The sequence below is a fragment of the Rhinolophus ferrumequinum genome, chromosome 10 (genome assembly GCF_004115265.2).
Source record: "Rhinolophus ferrumequinum isolate MPI-CBG mRhiFer1 chromosome 10, mRhiFer1_v1.p, whole genome shotgun sequence".
NCBI classification, from domain to species: domain Eukaryota; kingdom Metazoa; phylum Chordata; class Mammalia; order Chiroptera; family Rhinolophidae; genus Rhinolophus; species Rhinolophus ferrumequinum.
This window is the reverse complement of record NC_046293.1, coordinates 46,602,116-46,628,615: the sequence shown is the minus strand read 5'-3', so window position 1 is coordinate 46,628,615 and position 26,500 is coordinate 46,602,116. Positions and strand designations below refer to the sequence as shown.

The 26,500-nt window shown below is 36.6% G+C and overlaps 1 protein-coding gene across 4 annotated transcripts in view; it reads right to left on the bottom strand.

The window, feature by feature from the left end:
• The window catches only part of TMEM117 (transmembrane protein 117), a 388,102-nt gene that overhangs the window by 221,030 nt on the left and 140,572 nt on the right, over positions 1-26,500 (bottom strand). Inside the window, exon 1 of one of the 4 annotated variants that reach the window (XM_033116090.1) lies at positions 21,990-22,090. The exons of the other annotated variants lie outside the window; for them this stretch is intronic. The gene's annotated coding sequence lies outside the window, so the exon portion shown is untranslated. Of the gene's footprint in view, positions 1-21,989; positions 22,091-26,500 lie in introns of those variants that run through there. 4 annotated transcript variants of the gene reach the window in all.

Here is a 26,500-nt window from a genome sequence, read left to right as displayed (position 1 = left end):
AGACAACCCCTACCTCTAGTCCTGCTTGGTACCTGGCCCACAGTGACGAGTTAGCTGCTCCTTGGTTTGCTTTGAGACAGCAACATTTTGACAGAGGTCGTGAGTGAGAAAAATATTTTCAGAAATTCTATGACTTAACATGTGAAGAATCCAGAATGTAATAAATGCTTAAACAAAGTTAAGCATTTAATCTCACATGCTGGTATGAGAATAACTTATTTCTCTACTTAGCTCTGTGTGGTTTTATTATAAAGAGAAGTAGATGATACGGATCAGATTCTTCACTGTGATCAGCATAACCATTCTATGCTACCAGTGAATCAGGCAATTCATATTCCAAGATGAGGCACCTGAGCTGAGTATCTCCTCATGTTATCTGGTATTGCTAGTCGTGTACTCCCCCTTGTGAGTTCTACACATCTCATGGCTTATAATTAATCTCCTCAGACCCCATCTAAATCACCAGAAAATGTGGGCATAGTATTTGCAATGAACAGCTAACATATCCAAATAGATGGTTACAGTACAGCACGAATAAAAATTGATGACCGAACTACATTTATCAGAATTTTTTTCCAGGCTAACAGAGAGTGTGGGGGGGGGACTAAAAACATGCAATTTTCACTTGTTTCCAGTTTTACATACCGTCTTCTCTTGGGTAAATATAACATCTAGGCTGGTGTCCTTTCCAAAGCCTTGAGTTTTGGAAAGCATGCAAAATTGATTGTATTCTGCCCTCTGTTGTACCAACTGACTCTGCAATGCTGAGAATATTTTCCTTCCTGACCTTAATATCAATCAGTAGACATTGTCAAGCTTGACATTTTACTGTCCCTTCCTTAGTGGCATGCTGTAAATAGAAACATTATTGTTATAAATTGTTCTTTGGAGTTTGACATTGTACAAATTACACTGTGTACTCTATTTTATTAAATGGTAAAACTCAGCAAGCTTTCTATCAGGAGGCCAACCTACAGTACTTTGTTCTCCTAAGAAATGAGTGTTATGTTGGCAGGCTAAGCAAAAGGTCTCATCATAACCATTCTGTCAGCAAATAAGTCACAAAATCTTTTCTTAGGATACACATTAAAGCATTTATCCTGATCTTCAATATATATCTTAACGGAAAGGCAATGTACTACATCTCAACATGAGCTGATGCCCGCATTCAGGAAAGAACCAATACACAAACACAACATCAAGAATTTAGTATACCAACAAAAGGGCAATAGAATGGAAGTAAAGAGAAATCAAGTGTTTTTCTTGTTTGTAAAGGGTATTTAAGCTAATCACAAATGTCTGAATGCATACCATGCTGAGGGCACCAGGATAAATATATGGAATATTAAGAATGATAAGGTTGTCTTCATGGAGTGTATCGTTTAGCTGGGTAAGTACTGAATAGACACATGAAATAGTAAGAAAAGAAGACATTACATGATAAGTGACTATTAATCACAATAAATGCTCTAGCACAAGGGTTGACAAACTATGGATACTTTACAAATGATCTGTAGGTGATTTTATTGGAAACAGCCAAGTTCATTTGCTTAAATATTGTTCAGGACTGCTTTCATGCTAAAACAGCAGAACTCAGTAGTTGCAACGAAGACCTTACGGCCCACCAATTCTAAAATATTTACAATCTTTGCCAACCCCTCCTCCAGAAGGTAAGAGGAAGGAGAGGTTGCCATGCACTAGAACTGGTAAAGAGATGTGCAAAGAATGGGTAGAAATCAACAAAGAAAGGAAATGAGGGAAGAGTATTCTAAGCTGAGGGACCATATAAGCAAAAGTGCAGAGATGGGGACTGTGGGGTGGGACAATTCGTAGGCCAACGTGGCCTAAGGTGGTGGGTGCAATTGTTTGGAAAAGTGGAGACCACGTGGAAATGGTGGTTTTGAGTTGAGCACAAAAATGACAAGGCATGTAAATGCCAAGTGAAGAAATATGGACTTGCTCTTCACAGTCAAAAGACGAGAGCTTTGTTGTGATGGTTATTGTTTTGTTTGTTTTGCTTTGTTTTTAGCAGTAAAAGAAATGAAAGCTACAGTTTTTAAAATACGACCATTTTTTTTATTTCAATAAAGCAGTCATTTTATTCTATCTAACTAGATCAGTTTACTGCACAGCAAAGAAAATAGTCAAAGAACTTTTTGTACGACCTCTATAAATTCATGTTTCCTTTTCATTTATTTCAAAGAAAATTTAACGTTGTTATATATAGTTTCTTACCCAGCACATACTTGGGTCCCTACACCTGTGATCTATGTTTTCTTCATGTTTAATACTTGAAGAATCAAAGCCCTGAGCAGCAACAGAGAAAAAGAGTGATCTTTGACCCTGTTCTTTTTGATTTACAGGGTGTAATGTACTGTCATTTTGATTTGCCCAAAGGTTAAAGCTTAAAGACAGTGCTGGAAAGTACAGTCCTCCAAAGAGATAAATGCACTATGGCCAGCTCCCAGGCAAATGGCATTGGATATGTTGGCTCCTGGCTGTTGACCATTTTAGTCTAGTAAACTGGGGCTACAGTTCGGCCTAGGAAAGGCATGGCAAGTCTATTCAGGTATCCAGTTACCCTGAGTGGTGTAGCCCAGTCACAAACCATTTGTGGCTGTCACAACTCTCTAAGGAGCACAGCTAAATTCTAGGTTCAATATTATAGAGGCAGAATTATAGGTTCATTATAGGTGTAATCTCAGAACGACCCAGGATCCAACTAAGAAAGACTCCCCAATCTTCAGGTTACCTGAGAACCAAATTCAACTTTCAGGTATCACCCAGGACCAGATAAGACATCACAAGATCGCATAGAAATTAAATGGAGAATTCAGTTCTGTTCAAATCAGTCTCATGCTCTGGAGGCTGTGATGGGACTAGATTTAATTCAACTAACCTAGTTTCATGGAGAATTTTTAGGTAGCACAAGTGTGGGAGAAAATATGTCATAATGAAAAAGACACAGGCTCTGCAATTGGAAGATCTGAGTTTAATTTTACTAGTTGAGCAACGCTGAGCCAATCATTGAATTTCCCTGAACATAATTTTTTCCTGCCTGTAAAATGACATAATCATAATATCAGAGTGTTACTGAGTAACTCAAATAGAAAACATTTGTGAAACCACATTGCAAATTTCAAGTTACTCTACTGATATTTCTTATTATTACCACTTCGTGTTTTATACAGCAGTTCCTAAAGTGTTGTCTAGGGGACCCAAAGGTACTGAGACCCTTTCAGTTCTGCAACAACAAAACTATTTTAATGGCAAAACTTAACTGTTATTTGACTTCTTCACTCTGATTATCTCAAGTGTTCAGGGAGTTTTCTAGAAGGTAAGTGATATATGATGATTTCATCACTTTATCAGCTGATGGAATGGTGTGCTTGTGCACCTTTAGTTTTCCAGAATTTTATAAAGTAAATCTTTGGGGTCCTCGATAGCTGTTAAGAGTGTAAAGGGGTTCTGATATCAAAACGTTTGCGAAATACTGTTTCATAAGTTGGGAGCTTCTTAAATGTAGCTTAGCAGCAAATAAAGCACACATTGTTTGCTCCTTTGGTAAATACATGTGTAGATTACAGAGAGGAACACCTTTAAGTGTTATATATTTGTGAGCTTATCAATTTAAAAATAATAAGAATGGGAAAGGAAAATATTGCAAGTTCTGTTTCATCAACTAAGGTGCTTATCGAGTACTTTTATGTTTAGCATATTGCTCTAAAGCACATACAAGAAAAGTCCAACACACTTCCTGCTCAAAAAACTTTGGAACAATTTGTGAACAGGAGTATTTTATAGAACAATATATTTATTAAAATTCTGACTAAGCTAAGTATTTTTTGTAAAATTAGTAACATAATTAGACATAATTTGGAACTAAATGGTCAGATTTTATGGCACAGAAGAAAAGTAAAAAAAAAAATTAGAATAGGAATATATCTATGTCAGCAATCAACATTAGAAAGTCATAATAATATAAATAATGAATATTTATTTAATTAAAATGAGACAAAAGTTGTTCTTGGGAAACAATACCCAGGAGTTGACCCTGGTTGTTGTAATAATAAGCCATAAGTATTGTTTGGTCTCAGATACTGTGTTCCTGAATTACAATAGCAAAAGTGAAAATATGTATTTTTTAAAAATTGGGCTTCACTATTTTGTTTGATATTGCGAGAATTCACCAAAATTTCAAATACAAAGCACAACTGTTATAGATGCCCCTCGACCACATGAATTTCTGATCTATCCAGACAGATTTTTGTTTGGGATTTGAGCCAGAAGCAGAGAAAGTCAAGCAGATCTGGATTTGATTAGAATCTGAGCATAAAGCCAGCTGGGAATGCAAACCTAGCTCTGGAATGGAAAACAGGATCAAAGGAAGATGTAGGCATGAATCAAGATTTGGAGGCAACAGCCAGGACTCCCCAAACCAAAGCATTTTATTTTATTTTATTTTATTTTATTTTTATTTTATTTTATTTTTATTTTATTTATTTTTTTTATATGATGTCAGAGGGGCAATTGATTGGGGGGGGATTATCATTTTGTGAGGGGCGAAATGTCTAACTATTACATTGTTTTGTACACCTGAAACTAATAAAAAAGAAAAAAAGCATTTTAAAGATTCAATATCCTACTGAAATGACAGAGACTGGCTACATTTTCCATTGTTGTTAGCTTTCGGGTTCATTCTTCTTTGTTAAAACTGATATTTGAGAGTAATTGTTCTTAGATGACTTATAGCAGGAAGCTTTGGTAAAAGAGAAAAATTCATACAATTTAAAACTCCATACTGCAGAATAACTTGAGGCATTGTTTTACGATCCATAGAAAAGATCAGAATAACGATTCTTTCAGCAAAAGCAGGACTGACAAAGATTGGGTATAGAAAAGGACAAGCTAGAATTAGGATATGCCATAATGGTTTGGGGGAAAATTTAATCTCTCATTCTCTTTTACCAGAAACTGTGACCTCAGAAGAAGTTAAATTTTTAAAAGAAGCTCTACTTCATTTCTTTTCTTTCTCTTCTCTGGAAAAGACAGGCACAAGAAAGAGGCAAAAGAAATAGTATTTTTATGCATTTTATAAATGTTATATTCAGGGACGATTAGGCATCGGGATAAGGCAGACCATTTCTCTTTTCCAGGAAGAAGAGAAATTACATAATTTCAAAGTAGTACAGATTTCATGAGGTAATACACAAGGGCTAAAATTTACTATTAGCAACTAACTTTCATAAGTGAGAAAGCACCATTTTGTCTCACCTAAATATATCTTTATCAACCTATTTTCTGTGTTGTTGAAAATGGGACTCTTGAACCCCCTTAGTAGGGAGCCGAAGTGATATATTCTTGAGTGTGCACTCAGGCCAAGGTCCCCATGTGTCATTTGATGGTGACCATGGTGATAGTAAACCAGACAAAGAGGTTATAACAGTCCCCAGAACCACTAGCTACCTTGAAATGATAATGGCTTTATAATTGTGATTTTTGATTAAAAGTTCAAATGAATACTTGTTATATTTCTACTAGCTAATTGCATTTCTTAAATCTGTGGTTATGACATAAACAGGCCCTGGATCACTTATTAATTCAACCAAAACAAAATTTTTGAGCATTTATTTTATAAATGCACTTTCCTAGTTACTATGTAGATAAATGAGACAAAATCCTCACCAAATTAGTTTTCAGTGGATTATGGGAAATAAAACCAGCACGAAAATATCCCCCCAAATACTGCAAAATGTGAGATGCCCTTATGTTAAAAATAAAGGATTAGTAAGGAAGCTTTATGAATTAATAACATAACATGGTATATGCCAAATTTGTAAGGATTTATAACAATACAGAACCAACACTGTTTCCTTCATTGGTAACATTTAATGAACACTTATTAGGTCAGAAACCAATATTATTTAATCCCCACCGCATCCTAGCTGAATGTAATTTTTAGGAATTCTGTTATTATTAGATGGTACAAAGAAGGAAAGATCTCAGAGAAGTTCTCCCATGTACAGTTTCTTTACTCTTCAGAAACTGGATTTAAGATGAACTTTCACCCCGACTGGGGAGTGCTGGTCTAAATGTCTGATGAAAGCAGCAGTGTAGAACACTCTTTTGTATAGGAAGCAACAGCACGAGAATGCATTCAGCAAAGAATCCAACATCGTCATTGTTAAGCCATTGTAAACATATGAAGTCAACGAGTAAATTAGACTTAGCATGGGGGCCTGAGATCCAGTGAGGAGCACTAAAAGGGCAGGTCTTGGGAATTCAAGCCATCACACCAGGTAGAAAAGGTGACATGAATAATTATCTCCAGACAGTGACCTTTTCTGATATAGAGGAAGGAAAGAAGGAAAGACAACTAACAGGGAAAGCTCATGCTTCAAATAATACACTCTCCTCTTACAGCTGAAATATTACTTTAGGGCACAATTGGATTTTAAAGTTGTGTTTTAAATAATTACAATAATTAGCATAATGATGTTTAAGTACCTTTTATATTGATATTATGTTACCATTGACAATGGTGTAATGATATACTAGTAGAAAGGGCTTTAAAAAAAAACTACAGCTATGGTAGCATTGGTTTAATTAGTTGTCATGCTGAACTTTTAAATATTGGAAGACTTTTCAAAGTACAAAGTATAATACTATAAATGATAATTAATATAAAAATATTAATTTTTATAGAAACAAGTTTAGTACCCAGCTTATCCCAAATAACAGATACATTAGAATCTAAAGGCTTTAGGATGTAAGACCACTCTTAATTCTGACTTTAAAAAAAAAATAAACATAATTCTAGTTGCCGTATGGTTTAGTCTGCCATCTACCTTTATATACAATGTTCAACCAGGAGTGGACTCTTGTTGGAGACCATTTGAAATTTTTTAAAATTATTACTGTTTTACAGAAGCCACATAATGTTTTGAAATCCTGTAGGCTTCCAAAATATTTTGCTGGTATTTTGCTGTTGTTGTTGTATTTAAGGGTAATTTTATTTAGGAAAATGGATTTTAATACAAATCAATAAGAAAACTACAAACAACTGAATAGGGAGAAAAAATAGACAAAGAACATGACAAAAAGCATTTCAAAAAAGAAGAAACATGCAATCGTAATAAAAATATAAAAAGATGTTCACCCTCTTCAGTAATCAGGAAAATGAAAATTAAGACCAAAATGAGGAGAGATCCAAAAGGGTGGAACAGGTAAATGCTATGTCTGCTGAGTCCCACGATCAGATTAAAATTACAACTAAATTATAGAACAATCAACCTCAAGAAACACCTGAACACTAGCTGAACAGAACTCCTATAAATAATGATATAAAGAAGAGGCCACATTGAGACTGGTAGGAGGGGCGGAGATGTGAAATGGGATGATCCTGAACACACAAGTAGTGAGTTGACCACCAGGAGGGACACTGTGGCAGCGGAGGTTTCCCCTGAAGAGGGGTCCCATCCCCACACAGGGCTTCCCAGCCCAGGGGTCCTATGATGGGAAGAAGAGTCACCACAACATCGGGCAGTGAAAATCAGTGAGTATTTCGTCCATCTGTCCTGGTAAGATGTAAGACAGCTAGAAACCCAGACATCCTCTTGAAAGGCCTGTGCACAGACTCTCTCACAAGCACTTACCCTGGGTCCAGCAGAGGGGCAGCAACTCGAGAGACACCAGAAACATAGAGGGAAAATTTGAGTTATGTGGCTTCAGGATGAGGGCTAGAGGGACAGCTACCATTATCCCTGTGTGGAGCCCACCTCACATGTAACCTATAGGAGTGTGCCATTTTTCCTGTTAAATCCACCCCAAAGGGCCAAATCTGAGACTCCATTGGTCTGGTAAAATCTGCATGTGCACCACCTGGGTAACTTCCTTGAACTCCGCCCCCACAGTTAGTGTGGTATCTCCTGTGGTATCTCCTAGGGCATGCTCAGCTCCTGGGTGGCCATCCTTGCCCAGCAAGCTTCAGGAGGCTTGTACAGCAGCAGATGGCCCTCAACTCCCTGGGAAACTTTCCATGGTGGGTGGTCAGCCCCATCTCTGTTACAGTCTTTCTTTGGCAGCTTTAAGAGATCTGTGGACCCGAGGTAAGCAGTGGCTGGCCATGATTTTCTCAGGGTATTTTGCAGAGTATCCACAGGCTCAGCATTGGCATAAGCACCTAATTTACATTAACTTTCTGGAAACCAGAAAGGCCACACCCGTGACTCTCTTGGACCCCGCCCCACCCAACTTGGGCAGCATTGCTGGGGGCACTGTCAACACCCAGTCGACCAGGGTCAGAGAACCTAAGGAAGCTCTTTTAGCAGCTGAGTCAGAGAACCTAAGGAAGCTCTTTTAGCAGCTGAGTCTCATGCGCAGCTGTCAGATGACAAGAGACCTAGGGGGTCCTGTTCCTTTTGCTAAGCTGCCCAGGTCCAATACTAGTGGCAGCCAGCCTCGGTTCACAGCAAGGCCACCCCCACATGTCTCCAGGTTCAACACAGGCGGCGGCCAATTGTATATAGCTTTGTAGCTACTGTCAGGTAGCTCCAGACCAGACGTAGGCAAGGCTGAAATTGGCCTGCATGGGAGCCCCTCCCAAGAGGCACCAGAAGCAACACACCCAGAGGCCAACCTAAGACCATACCAGAGCACTACCCGATTAGTCCTAAAAGTAGCACACTCAAAGGGTGGTCTCAACAGGCACAAGAGCTCACTCAGGCAAACCCCCCTATGAGGGCTTAGCCCCCACACAGCAGCTCATAAGCTGTGGGCATTGCCAATCCACACAGCCAGTCAGGCTGGGACACCCACTGACACTCCAAAAGCAATTAAGGCTTATCTACAGCAGGAGAATACACAACACACTCAAGGGACACGCATGGAACAGATACAAATGTGATCAGTAAGACTGCCACTGGACCACACAGGACACCTACTATATAAGGCCATCAGGCAAAGACTGAGAGACATAGGAGATCTAATTAATACATAGAAGCAGACACAGAGAGGCAGCTAGAATGAGGAAACAAAAAGACATATCCCAAATAAAAGAACAAGAGAAATCTCAAGAAAAATAACTAAATTAAATGAAGGCAGCCAACCTACCGCAGAGAGTTTAAAACACTACCATGTTTCCCCGAAAATAAGACCTAGCCAGATCATCAGCTCTCATGCATCTTTTGGAATAAAAATTAATATAAGACCCAGTATTATATTATATTATATTATATTATGTTATATAAGACTCAGTCTTCTATTATATTAAAATAAGATGGGGTCTTATATTGATTTTTGCTCCAAAAGATGCATTACAGCTGATGGTACAGCTAGATCTTATTTTCAGGGAAATGCAGTAGTTACAAGAATGTTTAAGGAATTTAATGAGAACTTCAACAAAGAAATAGGAAGCATAAAGAAGGACATAGACACTATAAAAAAAGAACCAGTCAGAAGTAAAGAACATGATCACTGAAATGAAGAATACACTAGAAGGAATCAACAAGAGATTAGATGAAGCAGAAGACTGAATCAGTGATTTAAAAGACAAGGTAGCAGAAAACACCCAATAGGAATATCAAAAAGAAAATAATAATTAAAAACAAAAACGAAAAACAAGGTAGTCTAAGGGACCTCTGGGACAACATCAAGTGTAACAACATTCACATCATAGAGGTGTCAAAGGAGAAGAGAGAGAACAAGGGACCTATTTGAAGAAATAATGACTGAAAATTTCCATAACCTGGTGAAGGAATTAGACATACAAGCCCAGGAAGTGCAGAGAGTCTCAAACAAGATGAAACCAAACAGGCCCACACCAAGACGTTATAATTAAAATGGCAAAGATTAAAAACAAAGAGAGAATGCTAAAAGCAGCAAGAGAAAGACAACTAGTTACAAGGGAGCTCCCATAAGACTGTCAGCTGATTTCTCAACAGAAACTTTGCAGGCCAGAAGGGAGTGACAGGAAATATTCAAAGTGATGAAAAGCGAGGGCCTACAACCAATACTACTCTACCCAGCAAGGCTATCATTTAAAATTGAAGAAGAGATGAAGAGCTTCCCAGACAAGAAAAAGCTAAAGGAATTTGTTACCACCAAGCCAGTATTATAAGAAATGTTAAAAGGACTTCATATAGAAGGATAGATCATACAGACAGAAAATCAACAAGGAAACAGTGGCCTTAAATGACACTCTAGACCAGATGGATTTAATTGATATTTTTAGAGCATTTCACTCCAAACAAACAAATAAACAAAAGAAGATTAAAAATATGAATAATAAAATGGCAATAACTATGAACCTATTAATAATCACTTTAAATTTAAATGGATTAAATGCTCCAGTCAAAAGATATACGGTAGATGAATAGATAAGAAAACAAGACCCATACATATGTAGTCTACAAGAGACACACTTCAGATCTAACACATATAGACCAAAATTAAAGGAATGGGAAAAGATATTTCACACTAATGAAAATGAAAAAAAAAAAAAAAAGCTGGGTTAGCAATACTTATATAAGACAAAGTAGACTTTAAAACAAAGACTATAATAAGAGACAAAGAAGGACATTACATAATGAATAAAGGAATCAATCCAACAAGAGGATGTAACCCTAATAAACATCTATGCATACAACATAGGAGCACCTAAATATATAAAACAAATATTGATTGACATAAGGCAGAGATCGACAGTAACACAATTATAGTAGGGGACTTTAACTTGTCACTGACACCAATGGACAGATCACCCAGACAGAAAATCAACAAGGAAACAGCAGCCTTAAGCGACACTCTAGACCAGATGGATTTAATTGATATTTTTAGAACATTTCACTCCAAAGAGAGAATGCAAATAAATAAAATCAGAAATGAAAGAGAAGAAGTGACAACGGATACCAAAGAAATAAAAAAAAAAAAAAATACTATGAGCAATTATGTGCTGACAAATTGGACAATTGGACAAAATGGGTAAATTCCTGGAAGCATACTATCTTCCAAGGCTGAATCAAGAAGAAACACAAAATCTGAACCAACCAATTACTACTAATGAAATCGAATCAGTAATCAACAAGCTCCCAAAAAACAGAAGAAGTCCTGGACCAGATGGCTTCACTGGTGAATTTTACAAAACACTCAGAAAAGAATTAACACCTATTCTTCTTACACTATTCCAAAAAATGGAAGAGGAAGGGAGGCTGCCCAGCTTATTGTACGAGGCTACCATTACCCTGATTCCAATACCAGACAAAGACATTACAAAAAAAAAAAAACATTGTAGGCCAATATCCCTGATGAACATTGATGCAAAAATCCTCAACAAAACATTAGCAAACAAAATTCAGCAATACATTGAAAAGATCATACACCATGATCAAGTGTGATTTATTCCTGGTATGCAAAATTGGTTCAATATCCATAAATCAATAAATGTGATACATCACATAAACAAAATAAGAAATAAAAATCCTATGATCATATCAATAGAAAAAGCATTTGAGAAACTCCAATATCCATTTATCCATTTATGATAAAAACTATCAGCAAAGTGGGAATAGAGGGAATATATCTCAACATAATAAATGCCACATATGACAAACCCACAACTAACATCATAATCAATGGGGAAAAGCTCAAGCATTCCTCCTTCAGATCAGGAATAAGACAAGGATGTCCACTTTCACTTTTATTTGACATAGTACTAGAAGTTCTAGCTACAGCTATATGCAGTATGATATCAGAGATTAAAAAAAAATTTACAAAAGTTCAAATGTAAGCAAAATCACACAATATTTTTTGTTTCATAATATATAAAACTTTGAAATAAAGGCACGGAAATAATAAAAAAAAATTTCAAAATAATCACTACCTCTGAAGGGATGCAAGATGATACTTTTAATAGTGTTCTGTTTTTTGATTTGGGGGTAGAGTTTATTACATTGTTATGCAGTATAACTACCTGCAAGTTGCGTGACTTATTTGGTATTTATAAATTGGTATATTCAACTGTTTTTAAAGGTTTATATGCAAAATCATTTTACATAGTTATCATTTCATAGTTGTAATTAGTTCTAATTTTTCTTCTTAACTTCCTAGAAAGTACTTTTATGTAACTCATTTTTACCAACTATATTTTAGTGATTATTCATATGTGCTTTTAAAAACCATAGAAATAAAGGTCATTTAACACAGTTAATAGGTGTCAATTAAGTTTCACATAATCATAGCAAACAAATGTTGAATTTCAACTAAAATATCCTTTAAAATGGTAACTGTTAAATCCTTTTCTAATTCTAACAAATTATCATAAAAGTAAATTAATTAATATCTTAATATTCTTTATCTAGAAAAGTTTTTCTGTCTGTTCTAAAACGTTTTAAAAATTTCTCACATTAAGAGTTATACAACTAATTCCCTCTCACAGTAATGCTGTCTCCAGCTCTAAAATCTAAATGTAGTATCTGTGACTTATTAAACCATGCTAATGTGATATTATTAATGAAATTATGGGACACCACGCTTCTAATTTACATGGCTTCCAGTAAAGAACCTGTTGGATGAGATTTAGAGATTGATTTGTTTACTAACTCAGAAGTTTTGCATTTTGGATTTACTCCAGCCTCAAAAGAAGACCCAAGAGAGTCATTAACTTTAAAAATAATTATAATCAATAATCACGGAAGCCTTAGACTCAGAACCAGAAGAATCTACTAGAAGAAAGCCATTCTACATGCAGTAGAAATCTCAGATTTATATTCCAAGGCCATCTAATTATTGATTCCCTAGAAATCAATTTCTTTATGTATAAATTGATGATTACAGATCACAGAAGCTTCTGTCTCTTCCTGTGACTAATCATTGAGATTTGAGATTTGCATATATTTTTAATACTGCATGACACAAAGAAACCATAAAAAATAAATTGGGAACAGGAAAATCTAGAACACCCAACATCTAATTAGGATAGCATTTAGCTGAGTTAAATCAAATGCAAATATAGTTTGTGATTCCATAAATGTATTCTTTTTAAATTTATGGCAATTAATTACTTCAGGGACTTGACAAATACTACTAAATTAAACAAGTCTTCAAAACTACAGTTTAAACTAAATCAGAAGGAAAAGTACATGGCTAAATTGGATTATTCTTTTTAGTACTGATATTTTTCAGTTTTATGTGTCAATTCATTCATCTATTTCTTCAAAAAAAAATATTTATTGGGCAGCCACTACATGCCAATGCAAGAGAATACTATGGGCCAATCAAACATGTTATGATTGTGTGCTCATAATGTTAGTCCATAAATAATTATGATGTAAAGCCCAGTTTAACTCTAAAAACTACTTACTTTTTCATTATGCAATCGTAGATCAGAAATTAAATAATTTAGAAGGGGAGTTGGCAAACTTTTCCTGTAAAGGGCCAAATAGTAAATATTTTGGGTTATGCAGGCTCAATGTTTTCTGTTGTAACAACGTTACTCTGTCATTGCAGCACAAAAGCAGCTGTACTTAACAGGCAATATATGATAGATGATACACCTAAATGAATGAACATGTCTGTGTTCCAACAACTATATATGGACACTGAAATCTTCACGTGTCATGAAATATTATTTTTCTTTTGAGATTTTTCAACCATTTAAAAACATGAATATCATTCTACTTATTCAAATTTTCTCCTATGATTCTGAAACGTCCTCTTTGTTTAGTCGATAACTAAAAGTTTGGGTGTTATTATGAAAAGCATTTTATCTTCTAGTTGGTTATTACTGGTAATAACTAGTTCTTGAAGGGTGGGCAGGGCTTGGAAAGATAGAGATGGGAGAAGAGTATTCCAGTCAGAGGGACAACCCTTAGTGAAAATCCGCGGCCTGCAAAGGTTAGATGATATATTGGGAATTATAAAGTGTTTCATATGTCTGGAGCCAGATATCTGGAGAGAGCTGTTGTAGAATAAGGATAAAACAAGTGGTAGAAGAAAGTACATGGCATGTTAGCAAGTTTAGACTTTCAGAAGTAGCACAGCATGCTGGTTGAAATCAAGGATTCTAGAGTCAACCTGCCCACATCTTGGCTCTGCCACTTATTAGCTGGGTGACGCTGCATCTCTCTGTTTCAGTTTCCTCACTGATAAATGGGGACTGTTGTAGTGCCAACCTCATTAGAGTATAGTGATTAAATGAGTTAAGGCGTGTAGCACCTGGTGTGGAACAAGCATTCAATAAATGTGAACTTTTGTAAAAATGTGAAAGTCATTCCAAACTCATGGACCAAACCAAGGCAGGTAGGATTTGGCACATGAGTCATGGTTTACCAACCCTGACTTAGAGCATAAAGTTACTCTCTTTGAGAAAAGTCTCTTCCTAAAAGATTTCATCTTTATGCATCACATTAAAAAAAATAACTTTGTATTTCTCATATGGTTTTAAGGTTCTAAGATGGTACTTTGGACAGAATACCAAACCTCAATATAGTTACTTTGAGAAAAACTCCTTTACTGTATTTCCTTTGAATTCATTTTTAAAAAGTACCTCACAGAGGATAAAGAATTTTGTAGTATGGTTCCTCTCGGTCTCATAAAATTTTATATTGAATTTACTGGATCTGCATTACCCAAAATATCTTGATAGATCCTTAAACACTGGAGTTTAAACAAGTGAAAATAAATATATTGAGCATGGAGTCCCACCTTCCCCTGTGGTTCGTCCAATCACGATTACACTTTTCTGTTTGTGTGTGTTTACTGCATGACATCATTCTCAGCCACCTCATCCAATTCATACTGTTTGATATGGTTTTATTTATTGCTACAAAAAGAAATTAGATAATTCTATGGGATCTTAAATATTTCGGCATAGTTAGCGTATCTCCCTTCTCTAAAGGCATGATCCTGGAAAACATTAGTTAAAGGGGGGGAAAGTGCCAATAATATGAAAATGTCTTTTAAACAAATGTTCCATTTATTGAAAATAAAGTTTTTATCATCAACAACAGAAGTTATGATTATTTAATTCCTGTCATTTTCCTTTCTGAATTCTGTCTCTTGGTTTCAAATTTCTTTTGAGCTACTTGCTTGTAGGAAACGTCAAGGAAATATTAGTTTCTTTTCTCCCTCAAGTTTCTCTTTGAGTTTGTGTAACATAAATACAACAACATATTTTAGTATCCAAGGATATCTAAAGTTATGTCTCTGAGAAGAAAAGATTTTCTATGAATAAGAAAATATAGGCTTTGTACTAGGAACCTGGAACTGTCAGCAAATGAAATAAAATTATGCCGTTGGAATAATTTTTTGGTTTAAAGGACTCTGCCAAAGTCACGAAGCGATAACATTCTGCATCTTTTCCAAGGTCATAACTGCAAGTGAAATTGCCTTCATGTTTCTAAGTTATTCTTAGAAAGTAACCATCAATTAAAACAAACAAACAAAAGCGTAGAATATAATTTTGCAATTTAGCAGATGGTATTTCAAATGAGAGCAAAATCTTCCAGGAGTCATTCATTCCTTTCAGATCAACATAAAGGTGCAATGAATTAATCAAGCTCCGGGCTAAAGTATGATATTATATCCGTTTGGTCACTAAAAGGGCTAGAAAATGTAGAGTTCAAACCATTGTTTATGTTTCTAAGCAATGAATTTAGCTTAGACCATTCAAAAGTAAGCCAAAATATAAAGTTCTTTGGGGTAAATATTCTCACATAGGCTATAAACTAAAATGGTTCAAACATTAAATGAAAACAATGCTCTCTACATTCTGAAACCCTTCAGAGCAGAGTTCCTGACCTGTTTGCAGCAAGTTGTAGCTGAGGAAACGCTAGCTTCAGAATAGCATCCAGGAAAGAAACACAGGTTGGGAGGGCATTGTAAATGTGACTCATTTGAGCAACTGTTCTAATGAACACTTTCCACTACCTTCAGTGGGTTAAGAATATTAAAGCTTTATTCCTGCTGAGCGCGCCTGGATATTTTCTATTTGTTAACTCCCCAGGAACTTGTTGTAATGTCTCCCAGTGAGTATAAGACAGTGCTATATTCTGTAGTTGCCAGCTGGTAGGAGCAAAAACACCTGGGCAAAGTACTTGTTAAATGGCATATTTCTTCTCTATGGCAGGCACGACAGATTGAGGAATCTGCTTTTCAGTTTGGCCTAAAAAAAAAAGGACTTTGCACAAAGTGTGAAATCAATAGTTTAAGTCCTATCTTTACCTCCACTCCTCCCAGATATGGATGGTGCATTATCTTTTTGTCATTTTTGTCTCTTCCATTGGTCTAACCATTTTACAATTTGCTGCTATGAATCCATCATCAGTTCTTTATCTATCCCTGCGCTCAAAGGACTTTATTATACCAAAGTTCAGCTACTAAGGGGACAACTACTTTTATCCACACATAACCAGAAATTAACATAATTTTGTGGATACTGATTAGTGAAATACATGACAGCATTGGCTAACTGGGGATATGTGCTGATTGGCTATCCATATTTAAAACTATGGGATAAATGTAGGTTCGTGAACAGAATACCTCACTTGCATACTAAAACGCCTTCAATTTCATGAGCCAAGAAGCGTGAGTAATAAATAAGAACCTTTCTAACACCACCATAATAATCCATTATCATTTTTTATGAAGAAGGGATGATTAATAACATTTTTATTAAGGATTGTTTTTTCCTTGCTCTTGGTGTTCAAGTTATGACTTTGCTTGAATGTTATGTTTCCTTACATATAATTGGAATTCAATTCTTCCCATCATTAATTAATAGAAGTAAAAGAGACTCATATGTTGAGGTCACCTATATGTCACCGACCACACTACTGTGTTTCCCCGAAAATAAGACTGGGTCTTACATTAATTTTTGCTCCAAAAGATGCATTAGGGCTTATGTTCAGGGGATGTCATCCTGAAAAATCATGCTAGGGCTTATTTTCGGAGAAACACAATAACTCAGAATGCAAGACCGGTCTTACTTTTATCTACAACCCACCTTTCTCTGACATCATTTCCTCACTAGCTTTTACAGCACCTCCAGCCCCTTACAAAAACCATTCCAATTATTTCTCAGAAAATGTAGGACATTTCTCACATGTTTTTAATGCAATGCCTGGGGAACCGCCTGGCATCTGTCATTTTCCTCCTCTTCCTCCCACGATGATGTCAGTTCATTTTCACGGTCATAGTGATAGTGGGTGTATCTGTTGCCTGGCTCTCTGACATCCCTCAAAACCTAAAAGGGAACTTTACCACCACTATTGGCACTGCCGCTGGCACTGGGCTAAATCCAGTACATCAATCCCTGGCCCTAATGCCAGCACCAACACTGTGGCACCACCACCCAGCTTTGCTAAAGTAAAGAGAAACCTCTCTCATCTTCATGCCATACTATGTGACCACAGTTCTATACTAGGTTGCCTGTGTTTCTAATGTCTCCTCAGTATCTTTTTTAAAAGAGCACTTGGACTTCCCCCCTCCACCTTCTGGCACATGTCCACAGCTAGATAAACCAACAATGTGAGAAGTCGACACCAGGTGATAGCCAAATTCAACCTTCCTTTTCAGTTTGGATTAAGCTCACTGCCTGATTGTACCTGCCCACTTGAATATCCTTTCCTAGAAGGATCCCATGTACCCTACGATGAAGAAAATATTACTATACCTGAGCTACAAATGAATAAGCTAAGGCTTAGAAACAAGACCCACTACATAATTTGCAAGACCTAGGGCGAAATGAAGAGGTGGGGCTCCTTGTTTAAAACAAATTATTATTAATTTCAAGATAGGGACAGAAGAGCATTCAACCAAGAGGAGGGTCTTCCTGAACACCAAGCCCTGTGTGACTGCTCAGGTCACACGTCCATAAAGCCGGCCCTGCTCAGAGACGTAAAGTAACTTGTCAAAAGCCACACAGCTACTGCATGCCTGAATCAGAATCTGAGAACAGAGATCTGCCTCCGGCCAGCACTATGCTCCTAGATTCAAGGTCACCGGCTCCTCTGTTCCTCATGCAACATCATCATCGTCCTTCAGATGTGCCCATTCTTGGTCAAAACCTGAGGGGAGAGCAGAGCTCAGGTTCAAGTTGGGAACTACCAAGTAACCCTGGTCTAGTCTCGTACATACAGACAAGGTTACTATGTACTAAACCAGTTGACGATATCAGCACTCATCACCATGAAAAAGAGCACATGGCAAGGGGTACGTTGAAAATACTCAACTTCGGAGTATTAGGAATTCCAGGAAGGGAGACTCCAACCTTCATGGAAAGGTCCAATCTACCTCTTTCTCTCAAATTCTCTTGGTGTTTCTGAGACACTGTAGCTTTTTCTAAGAATCACAATTTTACTTAAACACAGGTATTAAACGTCTTTCTGTTTGAGACTAGAACTGTAAATGTATATTCTGATAATGTCCCAAATCAGACAGATCTGGAATTAAAGTCTCATTTATATCTAGTAATGAAACCTTGAGGAATTTATATCTCCCTCTGAGCTATATATCTATGATTCAGAGAGATAATGGCTAGCTAATAAGCATTCAATAAATATTAACTTTTGTTTCTTTTATTTTAAACACAAGTTCCTCATAGTATTTGCATGACTGAGCCTGTGCAAGCTAATTTTTATAGTATCTATGAATTTATCTCTGATAAAAAAATGACTATTTCTGATATAGGTATTTAATAACTTAAAACTATAGTTAGGCTACCCATATATACCTATTTACCCAGGACAAACTAGGTTGACGCTCATCGTCTTATCTTAGTTATTCACAAAGAGCCCTTTTTATTCTCAAAGGTGTCTCATTTTGAATGACAGATTTTTATGATTACCCTGGCTATAATGCAACTAGTATAACTTCAAATGTTACCTATCCTCCATTCCAGATAAGTTGTTGTTTACTAAAATTGCTTTGTGGCTTTGCAAAATCAATCAGAAAATAGGGAAATCACATTCATTCATCAACACATGTTTGATCAGCACTTACTATTTGTAACTTCTCTATTAGAGGCGTGTGTGTGTGTGTGTGTGTGTGTGTGTGTGTGTGTGTGTACCTTTCCAAAATGGCTCATGGACCAGAAGGATTAGGAGCCATGTTCCTGGATTAAAATAATAACACATGCTTTAATTTTCCCTTGCAGAAATAATTGTTGTTCTTCTTCTGCCTCTTACGTTTCTAAATATGTCTTGATTTGTGTAGCACAAAAAAAAGAGTACTGCACACTGGAGATTAATTTGCAAATATAGTCAGAGTGTGGCTTCATGCTTTGTCTCTACTATAACTTTAAGACTGGCTCTTCTAAGAGGCTCTTCCCAACACCTCTTGCTCAGACCTCCAACAGCACATCTTGTTGTTCTGACTGATCTGGTACTCATCATACTGCTTTTCATTTCACCTTCAAATAAGGTGAAATGTCCTTAACTGGACTACAGGCTCCTTGCGGGCAGCTGAAAAACCTCAATAACAATATTAATTGAAATTTATTAAATATTAAATGTGTGCCAAATGCTTTACATTCTATAGTTATTTAATCTTTAGAAAGTTTTTTTTAAGGTATACTTTACAGTTTGTTTCTTTAATGAGGCTTAGAGGAGAGAAGTAACTTGCCTGAGTTCACCCTGCAAAAAGGAGCAGAAGCGAGATGTGACCCAAGGTTGGTTTGACTCTTAAGCCTATGCTCTTAACCCTCTGTTATTCTTTACACATCCAAAAATATGTAGAATTCTCCAGACACTGAAAATATATAGTTCTCCAGGCAACAGGCATAATAAATGCTCAAAAATGATTTACTTATTAACATATTTAAATAAGTTTATAATATAGAATAGGTAAGCAAATTTTAAAGGTTTTCAACAGGAAACCAAAGACAATGTGATTTTCTAGATCAATCCTTTTAATCATAAATTATTTATTAGCTTAGCACCTGGCACATGATAAACAACAGACACTCAATAAACATTTGTTGAATGAAAAAACAAATTTATTTCAGGACTATAGCCTTGGGGTTTTTCTTTTGTTTTGTTCTTTTCATTGCCAGGCTGAGTTCCCTATTTAAAACAAAACTGGCACTCAGCCCGATGTCAGGTTTAAATGACCTCCAGGAGACCTGAACATTTGGCCTCAATGTGGATTTGGTGGATTTGGCCAGAGAGTCAAGAACCTATCACAAAAGCAACTCAGAACCACAAAAGATCTCAAATGACCAAAAAAATCCTGAGAAAGACCAAAGCAAGAGGCATTGTCGTCCTGATTCAAGCTATACTACAAAGCTAGTTATCATAACAGTATAAAACTGGCATAAAAAAAGGTAAATAGACTAATGGAAAAGAATCAAGAGCCCAGAAAGGAAACCAAGTATATACGATCAACTAATATTTGACAAGAAAGTCAGGAATATACAATGGGGAAAGGACAGTCTCTTCAATAAATGGTGCTGGAATAACTGGAAATTCACATGTAAAAGAATAAAACTGGACCATATCTTATACCACTCACAAAAATTAACTCAAAATGGATTACAGATTTAAATATAAGACCTGAAACCATGAAACCCCTGGAAGAAAACATAGGAATAAAGCTCCTTGACATGGGTCTTGATAATGATATCAAAGGTATCAAAGTACAAGCAACAAAATCAAAGATAAACCAGTGGGACTAAAAACTGTAAAGCTTCTGCACAGCAAAGAAACCATCAACAAAGTGGAAACATAACCTATAAAATGGGGGGGGAATTGCAAACCATATATCTGATAAGGGGTTAATATACAATATATATAAAGAATTTCAACAACTCAATAGCAAAAAATAAATAAATAAAATATCCAATTTATTAAAATGGGCTAAGGACCCAAATTGACATTTCTTCAAAAAAGGTAAAAGAAAGACCAATAGGTACATAAAAGATGCTCAACATCACTAGCCATTAGGGAAATGCAAATTAAAACCTCAATGAGATATCACCTGATGTCTGTTAGAAAATCTTGTCAAAGACAAGATAACAAATGCTAACATAGATGTGGAGAACAGGGCACCTGTGTGCACTGTTGGTGTGATTGTACATTGGTGCAGCCACTATGAAAAACAGCATAAGGATCCTCAAAAATTAAAAATAGAGCTACCTTATGGCCCAGCAATCCCAGTTCTGGGAATATTTCCAAAGGAAACAAAAACACTAACTGGAAAAGATATCTGCACCCCCATGTTCAAAGCAGCATTATCTATAATAGCCAAGACATGGAAACAACCTAAATGTGACCATCAGTGAATGAATAGTAATGAAGTTGTGGTACACACACACACACACACACACACACACACACACACACACACGGGAATATTTTTCAACCATAAAAAAACAGGGTAAATCCCGCTATTTGCAACAACATGGATGGATCCTGAAGACATTATGCTAAGTGAAATAAGTCAGATAGGAAATGACAAATATTGTATGATCTCTCTTATACATGGAATCTTAAAAAAAAAAAAAAAAAAAAACATAGAAAAAGTGATCAGGAGATCAATCAGTCTTGTGGTTACCAGAGGCAGAGAGTGAGGGAAGGTGGTCAGGTGGTCGAAAGGTATAACCTTCTAGTTATAAGATAAATCAGTACTAGGGATGTAATATACAACATGATTACAGCTAACACTGATGTACCACATATAGGAAAGCTGTTAAAAGAATAAATCCTAAGGAAAAAAAAGTAATTCAGACCCCAGGAACCTAATTCTTATCGGACAAAAGGCAAAAGACAAAACACACATTTTCCACCAAGGATTCAGAAAAGAAAGAAAGCAGTGGGGGTGTAAAGTCTGTAATGACAAGAGCAGTATTTTTAGCATCCTCTGAGAATCCCTTTTAGTGTGCCTGGCTGTGTGAGGGAAATAAAAAATTATAGAATCAAAGTAAGCGGGAAAAGTAAATAGAGCATGCTGCGTGTTTCCCTTTTAGTATTTTTTTTTTTTAATTTCTGTATTCTTACCTCCAAAAGGGGCTGTTCTACTTCTGTATTTTCTCTGAGTTCTCAGTGCCAAGTTGGAACAAATAGGGAAAGTCTCCATTGGAGAGAACCTGTTTATCTTCATCTGTGAGCAGTGCATCAATCTGTTTTCCACCAACTGCTGGATGTGACGCTGGAAGCCTCCTGAAATGTCTGGTGTAGTTCTGACCACTGAATTGCAATTTTGAACAATATTTCACAAAATGTCACTTGCAAAATACCTGCATCCAAGTCGTCTAGATACTTACTGAAATGTGGATTTCCAGATTCTGCCTCATTCCTACTTAATCAGAACCTCTGGGTCTGACCCCAGGAACCTACTTTTTTTTTTTTTTAATAAGTTTATTGGAGTGACAATAGTTAGTAAAGTTATATAGGTTTCAGGTGTACAATTCTGTAATACATCATCTATATATCACATTGTGTGTTCACCACCCAGAGTCAGCTCTCCTTCCATCACCATATATTTGATCCCTTTTACCCTTATCTACCAACCTCCTCCCTCCTTAACTTCTGGTAACCACTAAACTATTGTCTATGAGTTTTTGTTTCTTCATTTGTTTGTCTTGTTCCTTTGTTACTTTCAGTTTTATATACCACATAGGAACCTACGTTTTAAAAGAAACTCCTTAAAAGAGTCTTAAGAAATTTGAGAACCACACAGAAATTTGAGAACCAACAAAACTGGCCTTGAATCAAGCCATAACAAATCCCATTTATAGGATACCTCTAATATTACTTATTTCTGAATTCAGTCCCTGAGACTCTACAGAATTTATCACCTTTCCTAATGTTTCCTTAGAGTTGCTTTAGTGTCCAGAACACTATCTGGATAAATAGAACATGCTTGGATCCAAATCCCAGTTTTTGGTTGCTTATTGGTTATAATTTTAAGTAATTTAATTATCTCTAGATTTCAGTTTCTTTATCTGTAAAACAGAACTAGTAATAAAAGTAGTAACATCTCACATACATTGTGGTAAGGATCAAATGTAGTTTACGTTCCCAGCATCGTATAGAAGGTAAAATTCCCATGCCTCATCATTTTTAACATTTTTATTCTTTATGCCTAAACTTAGGGCCTCCCTGTATTCTTTCATAGCCAACTCAGAGCCGAGGTCATTAATTATTGCAGTCCCAAAGTCTCTCAGATAAAACAACATCAGTCTTGTGACAGGGAAGGGTGAACGCACACCTGGACAGAAGATGGATCTAAAGAGCACCACGAGCCTCTCCGGGCTGCATCCACTCTAAGACAGGAGAAAAAAATGCCTGTCTGGCATGAAGCTCAGCTGTTTTGCTTCTCACAGCTACTTGGAAACCTAGCTTTAAGCAAATCTTATACAGAAAACCACAGATTTAGTCAAAAGACGAAGGGCAATTGTTATATTTGTAAGATATTTATGCAATTCACAAAATTAATGAAAATATACTTTCTTTATATAGAGAGCTCTTCTGGTGCATTTTAAATGTTTCTGCAGGAAACATTTTATCCATGAATGTTGAGGAACTCTTCCACTGTGTCACCAGGACAACTTTGCCTCTTCCCTTCCTAGAATAATGCTTTTCCTTACTCTTTGGCTTTCTGTATTGCCTGGAGGAGCTCAGATCTCGGGTAGCCAGAAAAAGCCACAAAGTAATTTTAATCTCCAAGTCCTCAGAAAAAAGCAGGAGCCTTCCAGTAGCCTCTCATTTACTAGAGGAGGCTGGAAACAAATGGTAGAACATCTGCTGGGTGCAGAATACAGGCTTTTCATATGATTCTAAATGTAGGTGCCAGTAATTAATGAATGAGTGTCAGTGACATCTGTTCTAGTCCCTGCTCTGTCATTAACATATCTATGAGGTGTCACTTGCCCTCAGGGCCTTGACTTTCTTCTCTCTAAAATGGAGCTTAGGGTCCCTTCCTTGCCTTCTCCTAGAGGTTAGATCATTATAGGACCCAAACGAGGGAGGAAAAAGTACATGAAAGAGCCTGGTAAATTGATAAAGCAACAGAGATTAAATAGATCATGACTGTCAGACATGATAGGATGACCGACCTAGCACCTATTCTCAATTCCTTTTCCTGCTTCTTTTACAGGGGATAAAACAGCCAATCTTTGCACTGTCATCCTCTCTTCCAGGTCCAAATAGCCGCTTACACAGAGGTAAAGCTTTCCCAGTGAAGACCCTAGTGTTGCCTTTCTTTCCTTCTTTCTGCCAGGAACAAAGGTGTGATGTCTGGGGCTGCAGCAGACATACTAAGAGCACAGAGAGGAAAATCAACACGTGGAGGATGGTGGAAAAAAAAGATCAAAAGAGCCTGGGTCTGTGCTGGCCTCATGGAAACATTGAAACAATTTCAGAAACCTCTTGCATCAAAAACAAAAATAAGAAAAATAATCCCCTATTTTTTAAAAGTACTGTTAGTCAGTTATTCTGTTGCTTGCGACCAAACGTATTCCTAACTGAAACAAAGACAGAAGCCAGAATAATCCTTTTTAAAACTTAAGTCAGATCACATCCTTCCTTTACTTCAAAACACCCCAAGGACTCCTACCTCACTCAGGGTAAAGGCAGTCTTCCCGAGGCCCCAAAAAGCCCTCTGCAGTCTGCCCCTGTGGACTCCCCTACCTCATCTCCTGCCATCCTCCCCTGACTTGGCACACTCCTTGGTCTTGACTCAACACACCAAGCACGCTCCTGCCTCAAGCCCCACCCCCTGTTTTTCTTTAGTTTCCTCATCTAGAGTGTTTCTCCCCTAGATTATCTTTCAGGGTCACTCCATTTCTTCTGCCAGGTCTCTGCTAAAATGTTACCTTTCAGTGAGGCTTTTATCTCCTCCCTATCAAACTGCAAAAACTCCCCCTGCCCAGCACTGCTTTACTTACCTGTAACTTTTTAAATTAATATAGATCCCTTATATTTCCTGCAAACTGTAGGTTTCAGTCAAAAAATGGATTTAATAGCTAAGGGTTTATGCTTTTCTGAACTGTAACAAGATCAACATTTAAAAAATATAAATTATTTATGCCATGACAACTTCCAAAGGAGATTTGAGGTGATTTATAAAACAAGCCACATGCAGAGGAAACCATTACACAAATAAACGCAATTGAAAGTCATAAAGAGGAAGACTTTAGTGATGATTCTCCTTTCGACTTTTTCAAAGCCATTTGGGTGGGCTCAAATTCCTTGGCAGGAGTCAAGAAAAATAATTAACTGTGACAACCGACTGCCATCACTGCTAGACACCCTTGCCAATTTACAAAAGCGCCTACATGAAATAAATAAAGCCCACATTCTGTGAGGCCTGAGGTTTTCTCCGATTCAGCAGTGGCTCTAAAATAGAATAGGTGACACAAGTAACTCAAAACATTTAGCTTGTTTACTGAGTCACCAAGTCAGCAGGAAACTCAACAATGCTACCAACAGTTCCAGAGAATTCTTAGGACGCTGTCTTTTGCTTATAAAGCTAAGGCCAGTCCCCATGATCTCATTTAGTTATCCCTCCAACCTTTCCCAGACTCCTCACCTGATCTCTCTCAAAGATCCTAACTGGATCTCAAAACTTATTTACTGTTTACTTCATTTGCATGTGACGTGCGCTTTGTAACATTAACATGGAGAGAGTGACCGCCTCACAAAGGTAACAGTAATGCACACCCGCCCCATTTTACTGAATTTCAGCTACATCTGTTTATCCGCATACCAGTGGGATTTCTTCATTTTCTCAGGCTCACCACATGAATTCTTTCTCCCTTCCTTGCCTATCAGGACAATTTCAGTTCAGTGCTATTTATAAAGCCCCTTATCCTGACTGCTTTGCATGAATTTTTATCAAATAAAATTTGTAAGTTGGTAAGATACTATTTTTTCCAAATTAAAAAAACAAAGAAAAAAAAAACCTGTATAATCTTATAATCACATATACATTTATCTATGGACGAGCCAACTGCTCAAGAAATATTTAGTTTAAATATTTCCTCAGGAAAATATTTAAGAAGTATTTCATTTAAATATATTCCTGGAACACTTTTAAATTCAAATAATTGAATTAAATATGTTCCAGGAACAGTTCTTGGCACTGAGGGTAGTGATGAATAGAACCAAAACCTCTTCGTGCAGTTTACAGTTTCCTGTTACTCTTGCACATTAACTTTATTATTTTTTTAGGCCATATTACTAAAAGTAAACTAAAAAGGTTCTTGTAATTGAACACTAAATTAAGCATAAGCTTCTTACTGCTGAAAACCAAACAGAGAAACAGTAGTTTATCATATCACATTGGTAATTATACCGTTCAAGGAGAGAAAATTCTGTTAAAAAAAAAGAAAGTGGATGGTAAAAGAATTTATCACTGGAGTCATTACACTAAGGAAACTGCAAAACATTTTGTAGAAGCCTTCACCAGCCGACTGACAGAACATGCACATTCCTTCTTCCAAGAGCCACTTGATAAAATACTCCTGCAATTTAAATAACTTTAGCACCAGTTAGTGGCAGAATCA